Source organism: Chiloscyllium punctatum, chromosome 5 (assembly GCF_047496795.1).
Source record: "Chiloscyllium punctatum isolate Juve2018m chromosome 5, sChiPun1.3, whole genome shotgun sequence".
In the NCBI taxonomy this organism is placed as follows: Eukaryota; Metazoa; Chordata; class Chondrichthyes; order Orectolobiformes; family Hemiscylliidae; genus Chiloscyllium; species Chiloscyllium punctatum.
The window spans coordinates 101,905,731-101,925,146 of NC_092743.1; the positions used below are offsets into that span (position 1 = coordinate 101,905,731).

Consider the following 19,416-nt stretch of genomic DNA (forward strand, 5'->3'; position numbering starts at 1 on the left):
GGAGGGTGGGGGTGGGGAGAGAGTAACATAGAGTACAATGGGTGAGTGGGGGAGGAGATGAAGGTGATAGGTCAAGGAGGAGAGGGTGGAGTGGATAGATGGAAAAGGAGATAGGCAGGTCGGACAAGTCTGGACAAGTCAAGGAGACAGTGCTGAGCTGGAAGTTTGAAACTAGAATGAGGTGGGAGAAGGGGAAATGAGGAAGCTGTTGAAGTCCACATTGATGCCCTGGGGTTGAAGTGTTCCGAGGCGGAAGATGAGGCGTTCTTCCTCCAGGCGTCTGGTGGTGAGGGAGTGGCGGTGAAGGAGGCCCAGGACCTCCATGTCCTCGGCAGAGTGGGAGGGGGAGTTGAAATGTTGGGCCACGGGGTGGTTTGGTTGATTGGTGCGGGTGTCTCGGCGATGTTCCCTAAAGCGCTCTGCTAGAAGGTGCCCAGTCTCCCCAATGTAGAGGAGACCACATCGGGAGAAACGAATACAATAAATGATATTAGTGGATGTGCAGGTAAAACTTTGATGGATGCGGAAGGCTCCTTTAGGGCCTTGGATAGAGGTGAGGGATGAGGTGTGGGCACAGGTTTTACAGTTCCTGCGGTGGCAGGGGAAAGTGCCAGAATGGGAGGGTGGGTCGTAGGGGGGGGTGTGGACCTGACCAGTTGGTGTCATCTGCAAACTTACTAATTGTATCTCTTATGCTTGTATCCAAACCATTTATTTAAATGACAAAAAGTAGAGGACCCAGCACCGATCGTTGTGGCACTCTACTGGTCACAGGCCTCCAGTCTGAAAAACAACCCTCCACCACTACCCTCTGTCTTCTACCTTTGAGCCAGTTCTGTATCCAAATGGCTAGTTCTCCCTGTATTCCGTGTGATCTAACCTTGTTAACCAGCCTCCCATAGGGAACCTTGTCGAACGCCTTACTGAAGTCCATATAGATCACATCTACCGCTCTGCCCTCATCAATCCTCTTTGTTACTTCTTCAAAAACTCAAAGTTTGTGAGACATGATTTCCCAAGCACAAAGCCATGTTGACTATCCCTAATCAGTCCTTACCTTTCCAAATACATTTACATCTTGTCCCTCAGGATTCCCACCAACAACTTGCCACCACTGAGGTCAGACTCACTGGTCTATAGTTCCTTGGTTTGTCCTTACCACCTTTCCTAAACAGTGGCACCACGTTAGCCAACCTCCAGTCTTCCGGTACCTCACCTGTGACTATCGATGATACAAATATCTCAGCATAAGGCCCAGCAATCACTTCTCTAGCTTCCCACAGAATTCTAGGGTACACCTGATCAGTTCCTGGGGATTTATCCACCTTTATACGTTCAAGACATCCAGCATTTCCTCCTGTGTAACATGGACATTTTGCAAGTTGCCACCATCTATTTCCCTACTTTCTATATTTTCCATATTCTTTTCCACAGTAAATACTGATACAAAATACTCGTTTAGTATCTCCCCCATTTTCTGCAGCTCCACATGAAGGCCGCCTTGCTGATCCTTGAGTGGCCCTATTCTCTCCCTGGTTACCCTTTTGTCCCTAATGTATTTGTAAAAAACCTTTGGATTCTCCTTAATTATATTTGCCAAAGCTATCTCATGTCCCCTTTTTGCCCTCCTGATTTCCCTCTTAAGTATACTCCTACTGCCTTTATATTCTTCGAAGGATTCACTCGATCTATCCTGTCTATACCTTACATATGCTTCCTTCTTTTTCTTAACCAAACCCTCAATTTCTTTAGTCATCCAGCATTCCCTATGCTTACCAGCCTTTCCTTTCACTCTAACAAGAATATGCTTTTTCTGGATTCTTGTTATCTCATTTCTGGCAGCTTCCCACTTTCCAGCCATCCCTTTACCTGCGAACATCTGCCCCCAGTCAGCTTTTGAAAGTTCTTGCCTAATACCATCAAAATCGTCCTTTCTCCAATTTAGAACTTTAGATCTGGTCTATCCTTTTCCATCACTATTTTAAATCTAACAGAATTATGGTCGCTGGACCCAAAGAGCTCCCCCACTGACACCTCAGTCACCTGTCCTGCCTCATTTCCCAACAGTAGGTCAAGCTTTGCACCTTCTCTAGTAGGTGCATCACATACTGAGTCAGAAAGTTTTCTTGTGCACACTTAACGAAATCTTCTCCATCTAAACCCTTAACACTATGGTAGTCCCAGTCTATGTTTAGAAAGTTAAAATCCCAGACCATAACCACCCTGTTATTCTTACAGATAGCTGAGATCTCCTTACAAGTTTGCTTCTCAATTTCCCTCTGACTATTAGGGGGTCTATAATACAATCCCAATAAGGTGATCATCCCTTTCTTATTTCTGAGTTCCACCCAAATAACTTTCCTGGATGTATTTTCGGGAATATCCTCCCTCAGCACAGCTGTAATGCTATCCCTTATCAAAAACGCCACTTCCCCTCCTCTCTTGCCTCCTTTTCTATCCTTCCCGTAGCATTTGTATCCTGGAACATTAAGCTTCCAGTCCTGCCCAACCCTGAGCCATGTTTCTGTAATTGCTATGGTATCCCAGTCCCATGTTCCTAACCATACCCTGAGTTCATCTGCCTTCCCTGTTAGGCCCCTTGCATTGAAATAAATGCAGTTTAATTTATTAGTCCTACCTTGTCCCTGCCTGCCCTGACTGTTTGACTCACTTCTATTCTCAACTGTACCAGTCTCAAATTGACCTCTTTCCTCACTATCTCCCTGGTTCCCACCACTCCCACCCCCCCCCCCAACCTTACTTGTTTAAACCCTCCCAAGCAGTTCTAGCAAATTTCCCTGCCAGTATATTTAGTCCCCTTCCAATTTAGGTGCAATCTATCCTTCTTGTACAGGTCACTTCTACCCCAAAAGAGATTCCAATGATCGAAAAATGTGGATCTTTCTCCCATACACCAGCTCCTCAATCATGCATTCATCTGCTCTATCCTCCTATTCCTGCCCTCACTAGCTTGTAGCACCAGGAGTAATCCAAATATTACTACTCTCAAGGACCTCCTTTTTGAATTGCTGCCTAACTCTCTGTAATCTTCCCTCAGAATCTCAACCTTTCCCCTTCCTATGTCTTTGGTTCCAATGTGGACAATGACCTCTTGCTGGCCCCTCTCCCCCTTGAGAACATTCTGCACGCTCTCCGAGACCTCCTTGATCCTAGCACCAGAGGAGCAACGCATCATTCTGATTTTTCACTGCTGGCCACAGAAACGTCTGTCTGTACCTTGGCCTAGGGAGTCCCCTAACACAATTGAGCTCTTGAAGCCAGATGTACCCCCTCATTGCATTAGAGCCAGTGTCAATATCAGAAACTTGGCTGTTCGTGCTACATTCCCCTGGGAATCCATCACCATCTTGGCATTCCAAGTGTAATACAAAGAGACTTGTCCTGACCTGATTGACAGTAGCAAATTATTCAGTCAAACAGCCTCTTTTCCAACATCCAAAATATTTTAAACTCATAAATAAAAATATTGGAAGAGTAGTTTTTGTTCAAAACATTATAGCTTTTTGAAAGCTCCCAATGATTGTTCTCTCGAGATTAGCTTTCAATATCTGGAAACCTGAGGGCAAGCCGAGAGAGTTGGCAATATTAAACTAAGCTAATTTCTCATGGTCAACCATGTCCTGCCATTGAGACTGGGCATGGATCTATGCAACAAATCCCTGATGCCAGGGTTTCCAGACATGGGTCAATAAATTGAGATTGTAACATTGGCAAGAGTACCTTTAGAGTTTTTCGGTTGAAGTGATTTGTTATGATTAATATTGCAGTTTGTAATGTGCAGATTACTTGGTGCCTTAATGATGATATAATGGACACACATTAAAACTATCCTTGCTCATTAAGAAAAGAATTGGGATTTGTGGCACTGATGTGTGACATTTTGTATTCCCATGTTCTTTTTCTTGAATATTTAAGCCCATACAAGTTGGTCAATTTCATTTGGACGTAATGAAATGTTTTGAGGTTCCCAGGAGTACAAGGGTTAATTACATTTGGACTAAGAAACAGTGATTAACAGCTTTAAATTACATGCATCAGTGGCTTGAGTGACAGCCTTTTTAATAATCACTCACCGCCAATGGTCAGTGGGACAATTTTAAAATGGTACAATATAAAAAAGTGAACATCTGAACCGAAATACTATTGCACACCCTTATCTGCAACAGAATAGGGCACTATTTCATAGAGGGCACCTTAAAATTTGTAATCTCTGTTAAACATCGGCAACAAGTATGTAACTTATATCTTTCCCTTCTGGGAGTGCAAAAGATTATGCATCATTTACTTATGGAAGTTCTTATTGAAATGGTTGACATCAGCATTTTTGTAAATCACAAAGCCATTTTCCCATATCCCCTCATTTTCTTTAGATAGAGGGCAGCCCTATATGCTAGAATTGTCCAGCCAAGCAGTAAAAGTAACTAAGGTCAGGTCATAAAGTTCCATTTTGGAAAGGGACCATCTGGTTTCCAGACCAATTGAGAATCACAGGGAGGAGCTGACTTCTGCTGAGGAGGGTGATTTGGCCAAGTCAGAGATGAGAGGAGATAACTAGTTGTGCTGGTGAAGCAGTCCAAGGTTGGATTAATGGTGTTCAAACACATGTTTAATTGTGAACTCAAGGTGGTGTGTAGTTAATGAGATCAAAGTAGGTTCACCCATTTGTCAATGATATTAGGCCTTGCTGGGATTAATATGTTCAACTGATGTTGCTCTTTGTTACAAATGTTTAATTAATTTAATATGGGGGGGGGGGGGGTTCTAATATTACTTTAGTGATCCATAATGTGAGTTATCAGAGGATTAACTTTTGAAAAGTATTAACCTGTCTATACTTTCACACAAGTTTACACTTGACACAACAATAGTTTGCATTTATATAGGATCTTTAGCATAGTTATACATCTCAAGGTGCTTCATGGCAACACCACCATAGAAAGTTTTATACCACAAAGATTTTGGGATTCATGACCAAAGCTTCAAAGAGGTAGGTTTTAACTAGTGTCATAAAGGAGGAGAAACAGAAGTTTGGGGAACAAGTGCAGAGCTTATGGCCTTGACAGTTGAAGTATAGCTATTAATGGTGGAGGGGTAAACGCTCAGGATGCTCAAGAGGTCAGAATTGGAGGACTACAAAGACCTCAGAGGGTTGAGGGTGAGAGGAGAATTAGAGTTAGAGAGGGGCAAGACTATGGAAAGATTTGAAAATTAACATGCTGTCAGATGGTGAGTTGTTATAGGTCTGCAAGTAAAAGGTAAAGTCACCCTTGTCTTACCAAACCATAGGACTGCTCTCTCATTAGAGGCAATGATAAATGGTGATGGCTTAACTGGAGGGTCACTATGCCTTGGTGAGGGGAGAGATTGAGAAGGAGAATGTTTCATGGTAACTTCTGTCAACGTGGCAATTGAGCCCACACTGCTGGTATCACTCTGCATTGTAAACTAGGTGTCCAGTCAGCTGAGCTAACTGACTCCCTAAACAGAAAAGAAGGCTTAGGATGCAGCCCAGCATAGTTTGGGACATGCTCAAGTTTTTAGCATGTAGAATTTGAGATATTCACTGGTATGTGTTGGAATAGCCAAGTCTAAAGATAACAACAGTGTTAAAAATAAAAGGTATTGTGTACAAAGCTTCAGAATCAAAGTGAAATGAGAGATTTCTTTTTACACAGAGCATTGTTCTCACCTGCAATATATCAACTGAAAGGGTGATGGAAGCAGATTTCGTGGTAACCTCCAAAGAGATTTGAATAAATACCTCAAAGGAATAAAACTGCATGACTATGGGCAAAGAACTGACGAGTTCTCCACTGTACCTGGGTCAAAATCCTGGAACTCACTTCCTAGACTGTGGGTATATCTACATTCAAGGATTGCAGCAGTTCAAGAAGGCAGTTCACCACCACCATCTCCAGGGCAAGTAGAGAAAGGGCAATAAATACTGAAAGTAAAGAGAGTTCTGATGGTACCACCACAACGGTTTGAATGGTATCCTCTAGAGTCAGAGTATTCTAAAATGCTGCTTTTTTGCTTTTTAAAAATTTGCAAAAAGAATAGATGAAAGCAGGAAATATTGCTTGTAATAAGAAACTGACAAAATCAACTACGGTCTTTTAATTCTTTTAAAAGTGAAAATGGGAACAAGAATGGAATTTTTATCCCCAGTGTGCAATACATTTTGAAATAGTAGCTGGTCCCCACCTCCCAGACATCAAACGTATCTCTAAATGACACAATGAGCGAGCTTATTACATTCAAATAAAATTGAAGGAGATTGAGCTTGAATGTACTGATACTTGGTATTAAAGATGTATCTACCACCCGTTACAGGGACCAGTGCAAAATCCACACATCATTAAAATAAAAGTGACAGGAGTCATTTGAGCATGTTTGCGGCATCAGAGACAGCCTACAACCACACCATTTAGGAGTTTGACTTGACATTTCAAAGAACTGCATGGGATATTCTGACATTTATCCACTCACTGGCTTCAAGGCACAAAGAACAATTCACAATGACTTAAATATCATTACAGAGTTTATTTAGCCTGTTGTAGCAAAAAAGATCCATAATGGTAGTAACATCTTTATGAAACATAAAAAGAGCCATTTTTTGATTTTTATCAGAGTTGTGCTTGGAAAATCTAAATATATATTTTTATCATACAAATGATTTTTTTCTTTTGTTTTTTTTTCGTAAATAAGTGCACCAGTTGTTAAACGCATCCACCTTCTACACGCATCACCACCTTCAGAGAAGTGCAGTCCAAGTTGGCTTGAAAATGAAAGAAAAGGGGAGGTGCCCTCACAACTCCAGAGAAAAGTTTAAAGTGGGTCTAAGGTGGAACCTTACAAAGCAGTCATTAAGCCAAAGAAGCAAGGATACACCGTTCAATTGCAACTATTGATTTAACAAATGGAAGGAAATGCAGGAAAAAAGCTTTTCCACACAAAGTTTTACCTCCAATTTTCACCATCATTTATCTAAACGTTTTTTTTTAAAGATTTGGAGGTCAAAAGGGCATCTCTGGCACAAAAATGACTTTGTATAACAGAAAACAGTAAAGTGTATAACCATCAATGAGAGAACCATAGAGTCTAGGAACAAAATAATGAAGAATCCCAGTAAACACAGATAATCTACAATCAATGTTTTAAGTTATCACATCTGAATATATTACACATATGTATATATATTTACATATGTACAGTCTTCCCAGAAAGGTGGCAGTGCAACACTAAATTTTTTTGACTTTTAAAAAAAAATCAAGGAAACACATATTGTACCTCAATTTATGTACAACAGACACTGTTATGTTCTGTTATTGTCAGTATCTGGAATGCAAATATACAACATGCCGTCATAGAAAAAAAAATGGGACTCACTGCCATACATAAAGCCTTAAAATGAAAGCAGATCAACACAAACCTAAGAAAACATATCTGTCGAGCAGTGAGGTTTAGTCCCAGAGCAAGTCACTGATATCCACCTCCACCCCCACCCCCACCCCCACCCCCACCAAAAAAATGGAGCAGCTAATTGGGTTTCTCACTGAGAGGACACTACTGCAAATGTATCAGAAATTGCAGATAATGCATGGCATGGTTAATCATCCTGCAACACAGTTGACCTTGGAAATAAATTTCACATTATTACTTTTCATTTCGTAGTCTGCTTGCAGGGTGTGTCAAGACTGCTACAAGTAGCTATTAAACTTGGCTTTAACATGTTAAATTCTTCCAGTCCCAATTCTGACATTCCAATAATATGAACTTTTTAATGTGAACCAGTTGGTTTTAATATCAAAGAGATATTAGTCATGTCAAAGAGCAGACACATGACTGATTCCACTCTCCCGGCCACAACTGTTATCACATGCATAACATTGGGATTGCTAGATGCCTGGAATACAGGGGCAAAAAAACTACTTTTCTCTTTAAGTCATCTGATTAAACAGACAAATAATGAAATGAGTTTACACTTGTGTAAAAACCATTGACTCGAAAGAAAAATGAGTCAGGCTAACAATTTTGATTCAATTACAATGATGTACAGAGAGCATTTTAATTGACATCTTCCCCTTCCCTTATGACTCCTGCCAGTTGGTACTATTATTGCTGCCTGCATATCCTAGCTAAAGCCTTGATGGATAGACGTATGCAGGCACACAAAAGAACCTATTTGGACTGGTGTGTCAGCTCATCTTTATCAAGTGTTGTACAGGTATATTTTGCTGCCATGCTTCATTACCCCAGAATGGTACGCCTGAAATGTTTGACGGTTCTGCCGTCTTCCCTTTCTGCTAAAAGCCTGTGTACATTGTTAGGGAGCCTTCCTTTGTGAGTTATGAAGTTATGTCGACCAATTGCTATTACATTCAGCAAGAGGATGAATCGACACCTTGGAGGGAAACTATAGATGTTATTTCCCCAGTTTAGCTCCAGGCAGATGAGCAGTCTTAATGAGGTACCCCTTACCTTAATGTTGACAGAAAATTGTCATTGCTCCGACACAGCAACATATTGGCTGGAACTTATGCAGAATCATTACCCTGGAGTCTGAACACACACGCTTTTCTTTTTCGTTTATTGGTATTCAGTTTGATATGATGACCCAGAGTTACCCTGGACCAGCCAATCAAGTGTCCACCTGGCCCAACTTACTTTTGGATGCTCAATTGCAACATAATTCAGGTTGGCATTAATAATTCCACATTCAGAGCATTCACTAGCAATTTCTTAAATCCCCAGAATCTAGGATAAATGAGGCACTCATTTTAATATCCATGTTGTCTTATCAGCACATTTTAACATAACTTTCTGTGCAGAAAATCACACAAAAAAAGTGGTTAGGGCTTTTGCCTGAGTAACAGATGTCTTATTGTTATATCCACATACAGTCCATAGGTTGGTCCCAGTGTTGGATTGGGATGTGCCATATAGCACTCAACTGGCATCACAGGCTGCCAGCTAAGAGATCTCTTTAGCCACATACCAACAGACATGCCAACTCAGCGGCCCTGTTTAGTATCCCGATCCCACATCCCTACTTTGAAAAATGTACTATTCATAAATTTGATGCTATAAATCATCAGTTGGATTTGCCTTCATGTTCCAGCACAGCACAAGATCAATGGTTTGACAGAGCAGTGCTGAACATGAAATAGATCGAAACAGGACACATTAGTATACTTTAGGACCAGTCTGATTTAAGTGTGCACTATGTCATGATGCATTGGATCTCATAACCCACCATTACCCCCACTCCAACCTACTGTTTCTGTTGTCGACTGTGGTGAAACATGGACAGTAAAATGTTGCACTTCCCTAACACGTCAAAACCATCCTTATGTAGGATCACAACATATTCTGATAATGCAGATCGGCAGACCGTCCTTTTGGATAGCAAACCCAATGGGAATCACTCACTGGGGGGGGGGAGACAAAGCAGCCAGTTTTGTCCAGTTGCTCAGATATATTATATTATAAAATATCCCATCACCAAGAGTTCCCTCGCTGACATGTAAGGAGTCTGTTAATCCAGCACTGTTAATCCAGTCAACCCTGCAAAGTGGTGTAAGACTGGCTTCAGTCACACTGCTTGACCAGAACGTATCTTGTGCAATGGAAAATTACAGACTGATGGTCCCTTGGACAGAATAGACCTTTTGTGGGACTTTTTTTTCTCCTTTGTCTGCTGGCATGTCGGGATCGAACTAAGTTCCTGAGATCATAACCGCAAGCAATGAGTCCAGAGCCGACGTGGGCTATGAGCAGCATGTTGTTCCCTCCCTCATGCCCATCTCTTGCACTCTGATCTGATTAGCAGCTACCTCGGTAGCTCATGAAATATTTGCATGTCCATGCAGCTGAGCAGCCTGCTCACCAGCAATGAATGTCAGTTAGGTGCTTTGCAGTGAAAAAAAAATCTTCAAGATGAAAGCATGGGGAAAAAAATGAAGGTCTTCCTCTCTTTCCAACCACCCCCTCCTCCCCTCCACCCACCCCTGCTCCTTTGATGGCAAAAAAATCCATCAAATTAACACATCAGTGTACTTGAATGTAATCTCCAGGGTTCAGCGCAGTGCCTTCTATCTGCTCACACAGGAGGCCAGAATGATTTATCAATGCAAACCTAATAGTATCAATATGAATCTAACTAAAAATCAATATTTCATTACCAAATTGTTAGTGAGAATGAAGAAGAATTGCTGGAGTCGGAGCATTCTCTAGGGTAGGTGCATATGGAGTTCAATGTGACAAAAAGAGTGATGCATGACTGGGGGCCGAGCAGAGGACATCAGGAGGACAGGCCACAAAGTGGGCAAAATCTCAGAACAGCTCTTTTCACTTCTTCTCCCTCTGTAAGAAAACAAAATCAAATGGAGAAAACATTATAATCAGAAACCTTCCACACAAAGAACAGGATCACAGAAAAGGAATCGCAAAGTTCGTTTTTTTTTTAACTGCAAGACAGTTTCCAGGTGATGCTATCAAAGTGAGTAACTTGCGGTTCCACCAATTGCTCACTCAGTTTGTGTCTGAATTAAGCACTGATAATTTTACATCATGGAACATGCATTTCCTGAAGACAATTAAATTACTGCACTGCAATATGTTTTTCTATCTAAAGATAAAAATGCACTTCCTCCATTCTTCTAATGTTGCAGAGCACTGTTTATTTAAAGATCTAGCCTACAAGGGCATTGATGTTATGATACAGCTATAAAAGACAAGTATATGGTGATCAGCCATCATTTTTTGGAATGGTATGTGCTGTAGGTTTGAGGGGTTAAATGGCCTATTGCTGTTCCCATATCCTCCATATTTCATGCGCAGTGTGATATAATTTGCCAGTTCTCACTTCACATGCACTTTAACTAGTTTGTGCAAAAGTAACATTTTAAAAGGGTTATTCTCTTTCCTTGTTACAGTTCTGCATGTCAAGCAGACCCTCCCTGACCAAGTAGCAAGTTGTTCTTGAATCTCCAGCCATTGCTATTTTTTTGACTGCTTATGTACTAACAGATGACAGCACTCAGTAGTACTCTCCCCCTACAAACTTGTCCAACATCCCGCCAATTCTATTCACAGGCATCAGCCACATCACCTTGAACAGCCTACTTGTCTTTGAGGCAGAAGGTGGTGGGTTCAAGTCTCAGCTACAAAAACCAGGTTGAGACTTGTGTGATAATGAGAGAGTGCCTTGTTCCAAGGATTGATGCCCAATTTACCTTTTGAGTCAAGGTAAGGGATCCTCTGACATTACTCTGAAGAGCTGGGAGTTCTTCTCCATGTCCTGATCAATAGCAGTTATGTGCATGAACTTGCTGTGTGCAAACTGGCTGCCATGGTTACACAGGAAATAGGAGGAGGAGGCCATTCAGCTCCTTTAAGCTACTCTGTCATTCAATTAGATTATGGCTAATCTTCACACTTAATGCCATTTTCCTGCAATTTCCCCATATCCAGTGTAATTTTTAATACCTAGAAATCTATTTTCAATGTACTCTGACTGAGCAGCCATACCCCTCAGGAACAGAAAGTTCCAAAGACTCACCACGCAGCAGACAGGAAGGACCTTTCCCTGTGTTGTACTGTTCTGTGTGGTATGCACTGAGTGAAGAAATACCTTCTCATCTCAATTCTTAGTGGAGCACCTGTTATTATGAAACTGTGTTTCTTGGTTCTTGATATTTGAGCCAGGGGAAATACCCTTCCTGCACTTCAATATTCATCCCCTGTCATTCTTCTAAACTCAAGACAATATAGGCCCTGGTTCCTCAATTGTTAAAGGATAATTCTGCCATCGCAGGGATCAGTCTGCATTTCCTTCTGGCATTCCAACATTGCAACAGTGACAATGCTTTGGCAGGATGGCTGCACAGCCTTTTTAAAATGAGAACTGTTGGAAAGCTACAGTACAGAATGAGCCATTCAGTCCACTTTGTCTGCACTAGTTGAGGTAAAAAGTAGCTGCCCATTCTAATCACACCTCCGTGTAACCAATCCATGGCCTTGCAAGTTACAGGACTTCGTGTATCTTTTAAACAGGTTGAGGGTTTCTGCCTCCATCATCAAACTGGGCAGTGAATTCCAGACACCCACTTGATGAAAAACATCTTCCCTCATTGTCTCCTCTAATCCTTCTACCAATCATCCTAAATCTGTGTCCCCTGATAACTGAACTCTCTGCTAAGGGCAACAAATATTTCTTATCTACTCTACTTAGGCCCCTCATAATTTTGTACATCCTAATTAATTCACCCTTTTAGCTCCTCTATTTTAATGACTATCCAATCTTTCCTTACAACTGTAAGTTTCCAGCCTGAGTGACATTCTTGTAAGTCTTCTGACTTTTGTTATGTGGTGACCAGAAATGTACACAAAATTTCAGCTGTGGCTTAACTTGTGTTTCGTACAGTCCCAGCATTTTAGCCCTGTTTTTGTATTGTATACCTTGTCTGATTATGGAAAGCATTCTTGTGGTTTCTTTACCAACTTATCGATCTGTCTTGCCACCTTCAAGCACGTGTAGACATGCACTCAAATGTTTCTCACTTCCTTTACCCCTTCCATTTATTGTGTATGCTCCCCAAATGCATTACCTCACACTTTTCAGGATTGAATTCCATTTGGCACTTTTCCACCTCATCGGCCAAACTATTGATTTTCTGGAGTCACAGCTATCTTCATCATTATTATCTACATGGCTATTTTTGTGTCATCTGCAAATTTCCTAATTAGGCTTCCCACATTTAAGTCCAGATCATCAATATATACTACCAACAGCAAGGAAGCAAACACTGAGCCCTGTTGGAACACCACAGGAAATCACCTTCCTTTTGCAAAAACATCCATCAGCCATTACTCTTTGTCTCCTGTCACTGGGACAATTAAGCTTCCAACTTACCACAATTCCCTCTGTGCCACAGAATTTTATGTTTCTGACCAGTCTGCCATGCGGGGTCTTGTCAAATGCCTTATGGAAATCTATATAGTCGACATCCACTGCATTATCCTCATCAATCCTCCTGTTGTTCCTCCAAAGAAAATCAATTAATACATGACCTTCACTGTAATTTGGTGCCTTTCTAATAGTCCATCTTGTCTCTCAGAATTGATTCTCATAATTTGTCCACTGGCCTGCCTATAAACTTTAGTCCTATCACTCACACCCTATTTGAATAACAGTACAACATTTGCAGACGTCCAGTCCTCTAATACCTTACTGTACTTAGTGAGGACTGGAAAATGATTTTTAGAGCATCTCTTACTTCCTCACTGGCTTTCTATAACAATCTGGGATATAGTGCATCCTATCTTGGCAAATTATTCACCTTCAAGAATATCAATCCCTCCAGTATTTTCTCTTGCATTATGCTTATTTTATCTAATATTTCACACTACTTCTCTTGACCTAGAATGTCTGCATCATACCTCAGCTTTGTAAAAACAGAGCCAAATTACTAATTAAGAACCTTGCCTACATCATCTGCATCCATGCACAAGTTCCTTTGCACATCCCTGATAGACTGTACTCTTTCTTTAGACATCCTCTAGCTCTTAATGTATTGACAAAATAGCTTTTAGTTTTCCTTGATTTTATCTGCAAACTTTTTTTTTATATCCTCACTAATGCTTTCCAATTTTCCTTTCTTACTTTACCACTGTACCTTCCATTCTCATCCACATTATTGTTTTTCTTTGAGATTCATCAGACTTTTTCTACTTTATCTGAAATTGTATGCTTCTGAATAACAGGAGGTTCCAGACTTGGCAGTACCACCCTTTTATTTTGTGGAGACATGTCTACATATTGTTGTTTTTGAATGGCTCCTATTGATTTGACATTGGTTTTTCTTCAAGTAGCTGTATCAAGCCCATCTCTCCCCAATAACCTTTCAGTTTCTCAAATTTGTCTTCACTCGAATTTAAAGTTTTTACTCCTTTTCTATCTTTGTTATTTTCTCTAATTATACTAAATCTAACTATATTATGGTCACTATCTCCAAAATGGTCATCCACTGCTTCTTCATGGACCTGACTGGCTTCATTTCCTAAATCTAAATCTCTCGTGGGATTTGTAACCTGTTGGCTAAAAGTGTACCCTAGAAAGCAGCTCAAGAGTTTTGTGCTTTCTGTGGCTTTCACTTATCATACACCAGTTCATATTTGGATAACTGAAGTCCCCAACTATTATTGTGCCTTTTTTTGGCACTCAGAAACTTGCCCACACATTTGCACTTTGCCTCTCTCACAGAATTTGGGGTCCATAGTACACTCCTCACAGTGCAACAGCCCTTAATGTTTCTGAGCTCAACTCATATGGCCTCATAATAGCCTGACTTGAAACTAGTTATTGTATTAGAAATGTTAACTCTGATTTCTTCCCTCAGATGCTACTGTACCTGTAGTGTTTTTGTTTCAGATCTTTAGCATCCACAGTTCTTTGTTTTATTTTATATTATTATGGCCTCATTTGATAATTCATTCGGTATATCATCTCTCCTCAAAATTGTAATTCATTCTTTAAATCAATAATGCTACCTTTTTCATGTCAACTCTATTCTCATTGAAAACTATATCCATGAATGTTGACCTACCATTTTTGCCCCTCTTTAAGTCAAGTGGCCATTATACCAACGACACCATGTTGCTATATGTCTACTTATACATCAGCTGTACTTGCTATAAGCCATGTGTTTACATATTTACCTTTAACCCTGCCAAATTCCTGTGCAGTACAAAATTTAACCTTTGCTCCTTCTGACTTTTAGACTCACTTGTTAAGTTCCCCCCTATTCTCTGTTTTGAACCTTACCGAACCGAACCTTCCCAAACCCTGGAAATATAAATTAAACTTTAGCTAACAGAATGAGCAAAATCTTATTGCAACGATATTTTATACCTGCTGAGCACCACCTTCTCAAGGGTAATTAAAGGTGGCCAATAAATGCTGGTCCAGCCAAAAACACCCACATCCAATGAACAAATTTGTAAAAAGTCTTATTCAGGTATGAACTGTCTGGCTTATACAGACACACCTTTCCTGGATTGATATTAATGCCTCAGAAATCTGGTGCCTTCACTCCAATACCAAAACCTACACATCCTTAATTCATTTCATTTAAATAACTCCAAATGGAAACATCTACAGTGAAAATTCATGTTGTATGCATGCACATAACTGTGCATATGGACACTGAGTTGGATCACAAGCTTTTTACTTTGAAAAGCAGCTTATATTAAACACTCTATAGGAAAACAGGAAGATATTACATTAATGGATAAACTGCAGTAACTGTTATTCAACAATCTTTAGGTCGTTTTTGCTTAACATCAAACAATCCAGCAACTCAGTCTATTCCAGCTGACAGATGAGCTGGCCACATTGGTAACTCAATTACTAGTAATAAACATTGAATTACTATGAAATAATTTCAGATATCTATGTCAAAATAAAACATATTATAAATTTTTGATTCATCCCCGGAATAAAATAATAGTTAGACGCCTGCAATATTAAAGCAGAATTGATTAAGTTTTTTGTGTCTCCTTAATATTCTTTAAAAGGCATTGTATTTACAAAAATAAAATGTTGTTCAAAATGCTTCTCTCTTGTTGGTCAAAATAAATTGTATCAAATTACTTAACTGCTTTGTAACAATTGATGTTGTTATACCAAGGTATTATCCTTTCAGATGTGATGTTAAACTGAGATCCTTTCTGCTCTTTTAGTTATATGTAAAAGATCCACTGCAATCTCTTGTAGATTAAAAAAAGCACTATCCTGAGGCCAATATTTAACTCTCAATCATCAGACTTTAAAAGTTTATTTTGTATCACATTGCTATTTGTGGGGCCTTGCTGTGCACAAGTTACACATTGGTGACTTCATTTTAAAAGAAAAACACTTCATTGGCTGTGAAGCGCTTTGGACATCCTGAGATTATGACAGACGTTTAAGAATTCAAGTCTTTCTCACTCGTGCTCTCACTCTCTCTTCATTCCACACTCACTCCCTTCTCATCCATCACTGTTAACAAACTGTTTTACAGAAGACTGGAAGACATTGCTGAGGAAACAACAATCCATCATGGAGAAATACAGCAGGTTTTTTGGGGAAGAGGAATGATAGGAAGCTATGGAAGGAGAGAATGATGGCAGCAGTTTAACAAAAGAAGAGGTGTGGAAAATTACCTGAAGGGAAGAGGTTGACATTGTTAATAAGCGTAAGTCCAGAAATTGAGAGTTTCGATGACACAAATTGGTTACAAGTAGATTCAAAAGGGGATTCAAAGTTGAAAAGAAAGCTTAATAAGGATTGTCAGGGTGTGGAAATATGAGAGGGCAAGACATAGATGAAACATTAACATGTAGGAGGATGGGGCTAGATTGGGAGATGGATTAGGAAGAGTAGAGAACAATGGATAATAGAGCATCACAGAGAGTTGACAGTATAGCATTGAAAACAAATAACATAAAATATGTGCATATCTTTAATCCTTAAGCAAGGAATCAAAGAGAATGTGAAAGGTAGAGTGGGTCCCTTTTTTTCTATTCATCTATGATATGTGGGAGTCACTGGTTGGCCAGCATCTATTGCCCATCCCTGCAGTCCACCTGCTGTCAGTTTACCCACAATGCCATTGGAGAGGGAATACCAGTATGCAGTGTGAAAAACAATGGGCTAAATCCTAGATTTCTTTAGCTAAGAGCAAGTGGCGTCAAATGTTTCGGAGGGACTCTTGCTGTGAAACCCTTTAAGATTTTTCACCATACCTCATTAAATGCACCCTATTAACTACCTACACTATATGCCTATGGCATCCTTTGTCTGATTCTAGCCCCATCTTACCAAACATTGCGGTCAGAACAACTCACCATTGAGCAGACATCTACCAAAAGGCCAGCATCCCTTGCACTACTGCTATCTTTAAAAGCCTGTTGTGCCCTTGAATCTGCCTCTTCAGTCTGGAGCTGCCCTGCACAGTTACTGAGAGTTGTCCAAAACGTGGCAGACGGGGGATATTGGTGCCCTGCATTGTGGACAGGACCTAGAGGTTCTTCTGGACAATGGGATGCAGGTGCAGGACTCACTCCTCCCCCAGGGCCAGCTGTGAAGGCCACAACAACAGACAAAAGTCAGCCCTGTCCAAGGTTGTCACCTTGCCAAAGCAGTCTTAGCCTTCTTGAGGAATGCACCGGACTTTAGGAAGAAGGTGAATGCCATTCTTCACTCTGCCAATGTAAGTTACAACAATTTTCGCCCCAAAACCTCATGCTCAATCTATCTCTGTACCCACTTCTCAACAAGGATCATATTGATCCACTTTCACTGTTGATATCAACATCTTCCCTCACGCACCATCAACCACCCAATTCTCCAGTACCATTATCCCCTGTATGCCCTCTGTACTGTCTACTTGGGACGCCCTATTAGCGGCATCAAAAGAGGCAGCTGTGGAACCCATTTATATCTTCACTTCTCTCTCAATCCAGGAAGAAAATAGTCCATAATAGGGAAGGAAGAGCCAAAGCAGTAGTGGGCTCTCCAACATTTGGCTCTTTACCCCATATGTGGAGAGTATTCAGACTCTGGCCACACAGAGGGTCTGACTATATCCAAGCCTCTGGGCTTGTATCAGAGGCGGCACTTGATTTACTGTGCCAGAATCCTCTGAGCAAAGGCTATCACTTTGACTGGACTGAGGACTGCTGACAACAATGACACAGTATCTGGTTTTGCGTCTATGCTAAATGGCACTGCAAGATAGTAGTAATATGAGCCTGGTGTTTCCGGCTGATGGTGGAAAAGTGAGCAAAGACAAGGCTGGGATGCTGTGAGCATCCAAACAGGCTCAGTGTGAGTGAGCACAGTGACAGTCAGCTAAGAGACCAGAGAAGCAGCCTGATCCAGTCTATGAGCTGGGTGCATGTCCCTGAGTGCATAACCTCCTTGCTGCAGCATTATAATGATAGTTGCCGGTGCAGTCCAAGGTTCAGCAATGAAGTGAATCTGTGATGAACACTTAGCATTCTTAGAGGCGGGGTGCAAGGATGTAGAAGTTAAGCTGCAGTTAGACAAACCCTAGGTTCTTGTATTCTTATATGACACTTGTGAAATATGTGATTATGGCAAAAAAATTGCAGGAAATATGTATTACCAACTAACATGTTTTTCTCAGCACTCAGCATCACAGTTTGATTGCCAATGAGTTGGAACATTGAGAATGCAGAGTACCCATTAATAATAAATCTTTTTCAGATTCAAACCCTCTGGATAGTATTTCTTTTCATTGCACATCATATTCATATAAACTTATTCAAACATGATTTTAAAACATCCATTAAGGCTTTAATGCCAGTCTATTACCAGTTCCCTACCTGAAGAACTCAAATCAAACCAAAGCTATTTATCTCCTAGACATTCCTAAGTACCTCAAAACAAAAGTCCTTCAAAAACATGTGAAGTCCAAATGTGCAAGTATTCAGTACTTACAACGACTGCCTAGGCTGTTCTTAAAAAGTAGCAAACAAAGGTGTCATGGTGGCTCAGTGGTTAGCACTGCTGCTTCACAGTGCCAGGAACCCAGGTTCGATTCCCACCTTGGGCGACTGTCTGTGTGGAGTTTGCACATTCTCCCAGTGTGGTTTCCTTTGGGTGCTCTGGTTTCCTCCCACAATCCAAAGATTTAGAGGCTAGGTGCATTGGCCAAGCTAAATTGCCCATATAGTGTTAGGTGCATTAGGCAGGGGTAAATATAGGGTAGGGGAATGGGTCTGGGTGGGTTACTCTTCAGAGAGTCAGTGTGGACTTGTTGGGTTGAAGGGCCTGTTTCCATACTGTAGGGAATCATTAAAAAAAAGAATCTAAAAAGAACAGATTCTATCTGTCAGAGCAAACTTAAATGTATAAAAAACAGAAGTTGTTGGAAAAGCTCAGCAAGTCTGGCAGCATCTGTGAAGAGAAATCAGAGTTAACATTTCCAGTCCAGGGACCCTTCCTCAGAACTGACAGAAACCTAAATATATCCTTGGTGCTGAGGCGATTTTACCAGAATTCTACGAGAGTTGAGGGGCCTCAGTTATGTGGAGAGACTGGAAAAGCTGGGACTATTTTCCTTACTGCACAGATTGTTAGGGGAGATTTAATGGAGATGCACAAAATTATGATGAGGTTTATGGACTAAATACAGACAAATGGTTTCTAATGGTAAGACGGTCTGTAAATAAGGGCCACTGACTTAAGATGTGCCAAAAATATGTTCTGGAGGAGCTAAATGAAAAATTTGTTTTATTATTTTTCTGAACTTGATCATAAAATAGTATGACTTGAGAATTAAACATACTTAACTTTATATGCAAAAGGTTTATGGGACCCTGCAT

The 19,416-nt window shown here is 40.6% G+C and overlaps 1 protein-coding gene across 1 annotated transcript in view; it reads right to left on the bottom strand.

The window, feature by feature from the left end:
- Positions 1 to 6,544: 6,544 nt before the first annotated feature.
- tshz1 (teashirt zinc finger homeobox 1) overlaps positions 6,545 to 19,416 on the bottom strand; it is a 232,555-nt gene continuing 219,683 nt past the window's right edge. Inside the window, exon 3 of the mRNA XM_072570874.1 lies at positions 6,545 to 10,386. The gene's annotated coding sequence lies outside the window, so the exon portion shown is untranslated. The remainder of the gene's footprint in view (positions 10,387 to 19,416) is intronic.